The sequence below is a fragment of the Colius striatus genome, chromosome W (genome assembly GCF_028858725.1).
Source record: "Colius striatus isolate bColStr4 chromosome W, bColStr4.1.hap1, whole genome shotgun sequence".
NCBI classification, from domain to species: domain Eukaryota; kingdom Metazoa; phylum Chordata; class Aves; order Coliiformes; family Coliidae; genus Colius; species Colius striatus.
This window is the reverse complement of record NC_084789.1, coordinates 41,353,439-41,362,715: the sequence shown is the minus strand read 5'-3', so window position 1 is coordinate 41,362,715 and position 9,277 is coordinate 41,353,439.

Here is a 9,277-nt window from a genome sequence, read left to right as displayed (position 1 = left end):
GGGAGCTCGGTGGGTTGATGGCAGATACACAGGGAGCGGAGTCACAGAGAGGAGAGGGCTGGAAGGGTCCTGCAGAGCTGCTCCAGCCCCTGCTCCAGCAGCTTCCCCTGCCTCAGGGGCACAGGAATGTGGCCAACTGGGGATGGGAACCTCCTGAGAAACCTCCACACCCTCCCTGGGCAGCCTGGGCCAGGGCTCCCTCAGCTCAGCACCAAAAGGTTCCAGCCTGTGCCTGTTACCTCTTGTCCTGCTGCTGAATAAAAGTGTCTCCCCATCCTCCTGCCACCCACCCTTTAGGTCCTTAGAAGTGTGGAGGAGGTCTCTCCTCAGCCTCCTCTTCTCCAGGCTCAACACAGGCTGCCCAGAGGGGTTGTGGAGGCTCCTTCCTTGGAGGGCTTCAGGACCCTCCTGGGCATATTGCTGTGCTCCCTGATCTAGGTTGAGCTGCTTCTGCAGGGGGGTTGCACTGCATGATCTCCAAAGCTCCCTTCCAACCCCATTCTGTGATTCCCTCAGCCCCTTCCCCAGCACAGGGGCACAATCCTGCCCTGCTCCTGCTGCCAGCCCAGTGCTGATCCCAGCCAGGCTGCCGTTGGTGCTGTGCAGGAGGTGGCTGTGCCTCCAGCTGCCACCAGCCATCACCCCAGGAGTCAGGTTTCTGCAGCCCCATGACTCTGCTCATTCCTCCCTGGCAGGAGTGAGAGCAGGAGGGGAAGCTCAGGCAGCACCAGCTTTGCTTTCAGCCCGTTGTCTCCTCTTCCTCTGAGCAGGATGAAGCCCTCCTGCAGTGCCAGGCTGAGCTGGAGGCTGATGGAGCAGCCCCTGGGGGTTGGCAGCACTGCCCAAGTGTGAACAGGGAGTCCCAAAGGGACTTTGCCCTGGGCATGGAAATGCTTTGGAGGGGGATTTTGGGGTGTTGTGCAACATCTGGCCCTGCTCTGGCCACTCAGAACTAGTGGGATGAGCCCAGGGAGCAGGATGAGGGCTTAGAGCTATGTGTAACTCCTGCACACCTCAGCCCTGGGGCCAGCAGCATCTCTGCATGATTGCTGCTTCCCAAAAAGAGGAGGAGCCAAGAGCCAAATGCAGGCTCTGTGAGAGGCTCAGCCCAGCACCCCTCTGTGCCCAGGTCCCACATCAGTGTGTGTAGCTGGGTCCCACCAACCTCCCCCTGGGAGGTGTCCAACCCCTCTGCTCCCAGCCTGGCACATTTATAGCAGCTCCTATAAATAACACAGATCAAACTCTTTGCACCTCTGATAGGTAAATGCAGTTTGTGTGCAGCAGCTGCCCAGGGCACAAATCACCCCCCTGGGCTGTGGGGCTCAGCCCCAGCTCTCCCCAGGACCTGGGTTCCACCCCCAGAGCCCCTCACTGAAGGCAGACTCTTGCCCCTTTGGCTTTGCTGCCAAGAAACCAGGCACTTAAAATGTCTCTGCCACACTCTGATCTAGTTATTGCCATCTTAAAGGCTGGAGTCCCAGCTAAGCTGGGTCCCTTTTGACTGGGACACACTGGAGCTGTTGCCCATGGGCTCCTCACTCCCTCCCAGTTCAGCATCAGCAATTACCAGTGAGCAGCTGCCTGCTCAGGAGTGCATGGGCTCCCCTTTGAATGTGCCTCCAAAAGAAGAGGAGGGGTTTGAAAGCTACCAGAGGTGCTGTGGGATGGGTTCTGGGTAACCAGGACAGACAGAAGGGTGGCAGGGTCCTGGCTGGGACTGCTCAGTCACCCCAGCCTGAGCTGGCACTTCATCCCTGCACAGAAAATAAGCTCCTCTGGGCTGAGGAAGAGGGAGAAGGACCCTCTGAATGTCTGCAGTGGCACAGCAAGACCATCAAACACCTCTCAAGGAGCTGCCCTCCCCCACCAAAAGCCTCAAGATTCATCCTCTGGATAGGAGACACTGGAAAGATCCCAGAAGAGACTGAGATGGACACAAGCCCAAGACAGAAAACAACCCTGAGGGTCATCAGCAAGTGTCAATCAGCCTCACTCAGCAATAAACAGCAGAGCCAGGTGATGCTCAGCCAAGGGCACAGCACAGGGGGCTGCCTGCAGCAGGGATCAGTGAGGAGACCAGCAGCTCCTGCAGCAGGGATCAGTGAGGAGACCAGCAGCTCCTGCAGCAAAGCCAAGAAGCAGCCAAGTCTGGGGCAGCCTGTGCCAGGGTGCCCAGAGCTGACCCCCACTCTTGCAGCTATGACAAGTTCATGGCAAGGGAGATAAGCCAAAACCAGCAGCTCAAGAGCTCTGCAAACCAGACCCTGTTGTACACACAAGCCAATCCCCACCCCCAGCATGCTGAGAACACACCCCCACAGCACTACCTGCACCCCAAAGCCTCCTGGGACACCCCACTTCCCTCCAAAGCAGCCTCCAGAGGCTGGCTGCACCCACAAGGAACAGCCATCCCCATCCCTCACTTATTTATCCCCCTTGAGGTCACTGGGTGGGTCAGGATGGTGCAATGGGAACCAGCTGGGACTGAAGGGTTTGAGGATGAGTCACAGCTCTGGGATTGCTTCTCAGGCACATCCCAAGTGCTGCTACAAACACCAGCCACCCTCTTCTCTGCTCTGCAGCAGCCATTTCTCTCTCTCCCAGCACCCTCCTTTCATGCTGCCTGACCCCATGGCTCACTCAGGGGGTGCCTGAGTTCTGCCTCAGCTCCAACCTCAACTCCAGCCTCCTGGCAGAGAGCTGCAGAGTGCTGCTGTCTCCCCTCAGCCTCCTCATCTCCAGGCTCAACACCCTCAGCCCCTCCCCAGCACCCTTGTGCTCCAGCCCCATTGCCCAGCACCTCAACAAAGGAATAGGGCCAAATCCTGTCATGCCAGAGACACCCCAGACAGCCCCAAACCCCTCTGGGTGCAGGTGATGCTGCTGCACATCACCACCCACTGCCAGCAGTTCTGTTTGAGCTTCAGGGTATCTCTGCTCTGCTTGGTGGTGTTTAGTGCTGAAGTCTGCCAGCTGCAGGGAGGAAAAGCCTCCCAGCACTGTCCCAGGGATGTCACAGCTGGGAAAGGCCCCACAGGGTGTTAATTCCCTCCTGTTCTGAGGAAAAGAAGAAGTGGGGGAATGGAAAGAGTGGAGGGGGAAAGGTTTTCCTCCTCCTGCCCACAGTGAGCACAGGGGGTGAGGAGCTGTGCTTGATGCCCTGCAGCACACTGAGCAGGGGCTGGAACTGCAGCAGCAGCTTCAAGATGAGATGAGCTGTAACTGGGATCAAACAGCCTGCAGCTGGGCCAGAGCAAATGAGCCAACACTATCTGGGAAGAGACATGAAGGCTCCCAAAGTTTCCTCTGCAAATAACTGCAGGGTCTCAAGGGTTGGGAGGGAGCTTTAGAGCTCATCCAGTGCAGCCCCCCTGCCAGAGCAGCATCACCTAGAGCAGGGCACACAGGGACTCATCCAGCTGGGTTGGGATGGCTCCAGACAAGGAGCCTCCACAGCCCATCTGGGCAGTTCCAGTGCTCCCTCACCTCAACAGGGAAGAAACTCTCCCTTGTGTTGCTTTGGAACCTCTTCTGTGCCAGTTTATAGCCATTGCCCCTTGTCCTAGCATCCCTGAGCACAGGCTGGCTCCAGCCTCCCCCTCTGCAGCAGTTCTGAGCCCACCATAGGCTCAGGGTGTTTTCAGGCTGCTCTGTTTTAAAGGCAGATGCTGTTCAGTTGCCATGCAAAGAAACCACCCCTAAAAGAACTTCAGGCACCCCAATCCCTTCTCCCCTTCTGCTTTCAAAGCAGTGGTGGCCTTGGAAGATGAGGGAGCAAGAAGGAGATGCTTCATTTCCCTGCATGATCCTTTGGATTCCTGGGGGGATTTGAAGTGTTTTCTTACTCTTTAGATGTCATCAGGTTGATCCAGAGCAGCCAAGGTCACTCCCTGGTGTCCCAGCAGTGGTGCTGCCACAGTTTGTGTGCCCTTGGTTGCCAGCTCGTGCTGAAGGAGCTGGAGTGTGGGAATGATGCTGCTGGGCTGCTTTCTGCCCCCTACATGCTGCCTTTCCTAAGTAAACCAAGAGGAGGTGTCAAAATGCTCTGCAGCCTGTTTGCTGGCAGCAGCCAGCCCAGCCCCTGCCCTGTGTGTGCTCTGGGACAAGGGCACCCAGGAGCCCAGGGCTGAGCTGGGAGGAGGTGAGGCAGCAGCCCCTGTTCCCTGGGCCACCACAGCAGCAGCCTCTGCATGTGCCAAACAGGACACTCCTCCCTGGCCCCAGCTCCTTGCAAAGATGTGGCTGAGCCTGTGCCATGGCTGCCTGCCTTTGCAGAGCCAAATCACCAGAGGCAGAGAGTCACAGGGTTGTTGTGCTTGGAAAAGCTGCTGCAGTCCCAGCCCTGAGCTCACCCTGCCCAGCCCAGCACTGACCCACAGCCCTCAGCACCTCAGCTCTGTGCCTTTGGGATCCCTCCAGGGCTGGGCACTGCCCCAGCTCCCTGGGCAGCCTGGCACAGGGGCTGACACCTCTCTCAGAGTTCTGCCTCAGCTCCAGCCTTGAGCCTGACAACTTGAGCCTTTTTCCTCTTGTTCTTCATCACTTGGGAGTAGAGACTGATCCCAGCTCACTGCAGCCTCCTGGCAGGGAGCTGCAGAGGGCTCCTGTCTCCCCTCAGCCTCCTCTTCTCCAGGCTCAACACCCCCATTCCCTCAGGGCCCAGCCCAGGGGACAATCCCTGCCCTGCTCCTGCTGCCACCCCACTGCTGAGCCCAGCCAGGATGCCCCTGGCCTTCTTGCCCACCTGGGCACGTGCTGGCTTCTGTTCAGCTGCTGGCACCAAACCTCCCCACCTCAGATCCTTTCCCTCTAGGCAGTTTTCCAGCCCCAGCCTGTAATCCTCAGTGCTGGAAACACTGCAGGGACACACCAGCCTCCCCTGGACATCAACTTCTAACCCCCTGAAAGCTCCCTGCCATGCCACAAGCCCTCTGCTCCTGCCACCAGCATCAGAAAGGCCGTGGCAACTCACGTCAGCCAGTGAGTGCCCTGGATTCACTGGAGCTCTGGCACTGCAGAGTTTGCCTCTGACCCTCTCAGGGCTCCCTGGGTGTGCTGGAAGCTTTGTGCTGGGGTGGCATCCACAGGCTGGAAGCTGTGAAGTCCTCAGATACTCTCCTGGGGCCACAGATGGAAATAGGAGGTTGCAACATCCTGCAGCAACGTGCTCACCCCTCCTCCTGCTGCAAGCCTGGGGGGGGAATCACCCCATCCCTGCCCCTTTCCCATCCCCTTGTCCCCACTGACCCCTGGGGAGGGGATTCCTGGGCTGGGGGGGCTGCCTGTTGGGGGAGGAGGAGGAGGAGGGGTTGGGTTTGGCCCTGGTGGAGGCTGGAGCAGGTGGGGAAGGGTTAAAGCAGGGACCCTGTGCTTGCCCACTGCCCACTGCCTGCACTCGGGTGTCAGCCAAGGCTCCTGCTCCTCCCTGCCAGCAGCTCCCATGTCAAAGAGATCTGAGCCCTGAGCAGTGCTAAGGCAGAGAGGGGGCAGTGTGGGGGAAGGGAGGAGGATGGGAGTGGGGCCACAGGACCTGGCACCCCCCTAGGTGGTCCCCTCAGAGTTGGGGGGCACAGGGGGCAGTGATGCAGCCAGCCTGGAGGGATGCCAGGGGAGACTCAGCCCTCTGGCTCCCAGAGGAGCAGTGCTGGGAGCCCAGGAGCAGAGCTGGCAGCCCAGGAGCACTGTTGGGAGCAGGTCCCAGACCTGATGCCCTGTGGGATTTGCAGTTGCAGGGTCCCTGCAGCATCCTGAGGCTGGAGGATGCTCGTTTTGCCACCACAGCCTCTGGACCTCAATAGCAGCCACTCTGCAAGGCACGAGCATCACAACCCTCCCCATGCCCAGCTCCTGGTGCTGAGCCTCACACCTCCACCTCCCCCACAGCTCCTGAGGGACCTCACTCAGATCCAGCTCAGGATCTGGAGCAGGGGAACTCGAAGCTGAGGTGTTCCCAAGGGCTGTCTCAATGACCAAGCAACTGGAGAGATGGGCCCAGGAGCTGAGCTCCCTTCCCAGCAGCTCCTGAGCTGGAGCTGGGATCTTGCCCCTCACAACTCCCCAAAGCATCCACCACCTTCTCCCCCTTCCTCCCCTTCACCCCAAGGACCTCCTGAGTCCAACCTGCTGAGCACAGCCCTGGTGCTGGGTGACACACCATCCCCTGCAGCCGTTTGCTCTCCCATCCCCATCCCCAGCAGCTGGCCCTGGCTGATGCCAGAGCTGCTTTTTGCCCTCCTTGCTGCTCTCTCAGGACTCTTCTGCACAGACACTGGGAAAGAGAAGACTCCCTTTCAGCATTTAGCCAGCCAAGCTGAGGCAGGACTCTGTGTTCTTGAAGCACTTCCCACCACCAAAGCCCCTTTTCTGCCAGGAGCACGAGAGGCAGGGCTGGAGGAGGCACCTCCAGCTCTCACAGCATCAGCCCCTCAGCTACCTGTGCTCAGGGGGCTTGAGGGGGGACTGTCCTGCTGTGCCCAGGCATTTCTGGCCTTGTCACCCCTTGTTCAACCCTCCTCAGTGTGTTTTGCTCAGCTCCTGCCCAGGCTGAGCCCTGTGGGGGCAGCAGCAGTGTGGGCAGGGGAGGGAATCCTTGTGCTGCTCTGCAAACTGCCTCCTGCAGCTCAGCAAGCAGCTCAGGGAAAGCAGCTTCACCCTGAGAGCCAGAGGAGGGATGCAGCATGTGCCTGGGAGGGATGGGTGCTGTGGGGAGGGATGTGGGGAGCACTGGGCTGGCTGGTTGCCCTCTGGATTAACCCCACAATGCCCCATGCAGTGAGTGATGGGAGCTCTGCACAGCCCTGTGCTCCCACCTCAAGCAAGTGGAGGGGATTCAGCCCCCCCAAAATGAGCTGGAGCCCACCCTGGCACTCCTTTCTCCATTGCCCTTGGGGGGGCTCTGAGCTCTGAACCCCACACTGGGCTCACCCAGTGCCTCCCCCAGCACCCCAAAGCCATCAGTGGTGGGTGCACACCCTGCAGCCCCCCATGAGAGTGGGGCAATGCCACCCCCTCCCCTCCCTGCCACCCTGCCACCCTGTCACCGTGCTTTTGGCTCTGCAGAGGGGTCCCACCTCCTTCCCCCCATCCCCATGGGGGTCCCTCCCCTCTTCCCCACCAGGGGACAAGCTCTGCAGGGCCCTTCCAAAAGGAGACACAGTGGAGCCCTGCACAGACCTTTCCTGCAACCTTGGCTTGCCCAAGTCCTGGTTTATATTTAGCTCTCCAGGAGGAGAAGGCAGAAGAAAGGCAACTTGTGACTTTGAAGCCCAGCCTGTAGCTCCTTTGCTGAGCCTGGGAAGGTGGCTCAGGGACCTCACCAGCCACATCCCCCACTGGCCCCTCTCATCCCACACACAGCTCTGTGGCTGCTGGGCCATCGGTGCCCGTTGGCACCTGCATCCCCCTGCCCTGCCTCTGCCTTTTGTGGGCACTTGCTGCCCCTGTGCCAGGCTGTTTCCTACTCTGAGGGGTCTTGAAGGGTGCCTACAGCCCTTAAGAGCAGCCCAGGGATGGTGGGGGCTGTCCTGCTCCCAGCCACCTCTGGCACTCAGGCACTGAAGCCCCTGGCATTGCTTCCACCACTCCAGCCTCACCTAGAACCACAACCCCACGGACTTCCAAGAGCCCAGAGACCCTGCCCAAGAGCCTGGCAGCAGCTCAGGGTCAAAGCCAGTACTTACTGTCAGGTGGAGAGAGCAAAATCCCAAGGAGAGACCTTTTAGGGCCCCAATTTCCCTCTCCTTCGACTCCTGGAGCCTTTGGCTCAGCGAGTGCCTGTTGGCAGAGCAGCTGCTGCTGCTGTCAGATGGTCATGAGTGAAACCTGAGGACATGCAGGGTCCTTCAGGTAGCCCTGGCCCTGTCTCAGCTGCACCAATCACAGGGCTGCCAGCACCCACAGCCCCCCTGTGCCCCTGTGCCACTGCCACCCCCTGCCCGCTGCCATGCTGCTGGGACAGCCTGGGACACACGTGGAGGTGGCTCCAGGCTGCTTTTGGCACTGCATGGGAGGTGGGGAAAGGTCCCCCCAAGCCAGCACCTCCCCATTGATCTCTCCCAGAAGTGACCTGCACTTGGAAAGAGCAGAGGGACAACTGCAAGGGAGGGAGGGGGTTTGGTGCCAAGCCCTCTGCCAACTGAGCTTGGGGCACTTTGGGAGGGTTGTTGCCATCCTGCAGCACCAGCCATGGCTCCTCCTCTCAGAATCACACAGTGCTGGGGGCTGCCAGGGTCCTGCAGAGCTGCTGCAGCCCCAGCCCTGCTCCAGCAGCTCCCCCTGGCTCAGGGGGCACAGGAATGTGTCCAAGTGGGGTTGGGAACCTCCTGAGGAGCCTCCACACCCTCCCTGGGCAGCCTGGGTCAGGGCTCCCTCCCCTCAGCACCAAAGGAGCTTCTCCTGCTGTGCCAGGGGCACTTATCTGCAAGTGTGTGGTGCCTGGCATTTCTCCTCCATCCCCTCCATGCTCACCCCCTGCTGCTGCTGCAGCTTGCCCCAGCAGCCTGTTTCACTGCCCACCAGCAGCATCTCAAGGGCAGGATGAGCAGCCCTGCAGGCTCACCCTGCTTGGACTGTGTCCCTTGCCATGGGCCCTGCCTGGGAGCATGCCCAGGGGCTGAGGCAGAGCACAGGACAGTGCAAACCAGGGGCTATGCCATGTGGTTGTCTCCCCTCTTGCCCTTCCTGATGGGCCCTTTGCATGCCCACACAGCTGTGGGGGTACCAAGGATGCTCAGTGGGCACCCAGGGATGGGAGGGCAGCGTGGAGAGGTGCCCATCTTGCAGGGCTCACCCCTTTTTAGGGTGCCCAAGGGCTGTGGTGGAAGCAAACCAGCCTGGTCAGAGGGGACTCCTCATCTCTCCAACACAGCTCTGCACAACCTTTTTGCTGCTTGTCCAGTCCCCAGACACCCTGGAGTGACTCTGTGGGCTTGGGGGGAGCTGCAGCTCCTGCCCTCCCCAGCCTGGCACCCCTTGCTGACACATTCCCATGGCAATTTGCCTTTCCCTTCCTGCAGCCCTGAGGCTCCTCCTGCTCACTGGCCTGCAATGCAATCCATCAAAGCAGGGCCAGGGCTGGAGATGTGAGCACCCAGGAGCTGGGAAGGGAAGGTTCCTGCCTCAGTTCTGCTTGGTGCTCCATCATGTCCCTCTTGGGTCCTGTGCCTGGGGTGGTGCAGCATGGCCCAGAGCCTTAGCTCCATGCAGGACATGCTGAAGCTGTGCTTTGGGGAGCATCACTTCAGTGAAAAAACCTGACCCCAGGGCTCTTGATTTT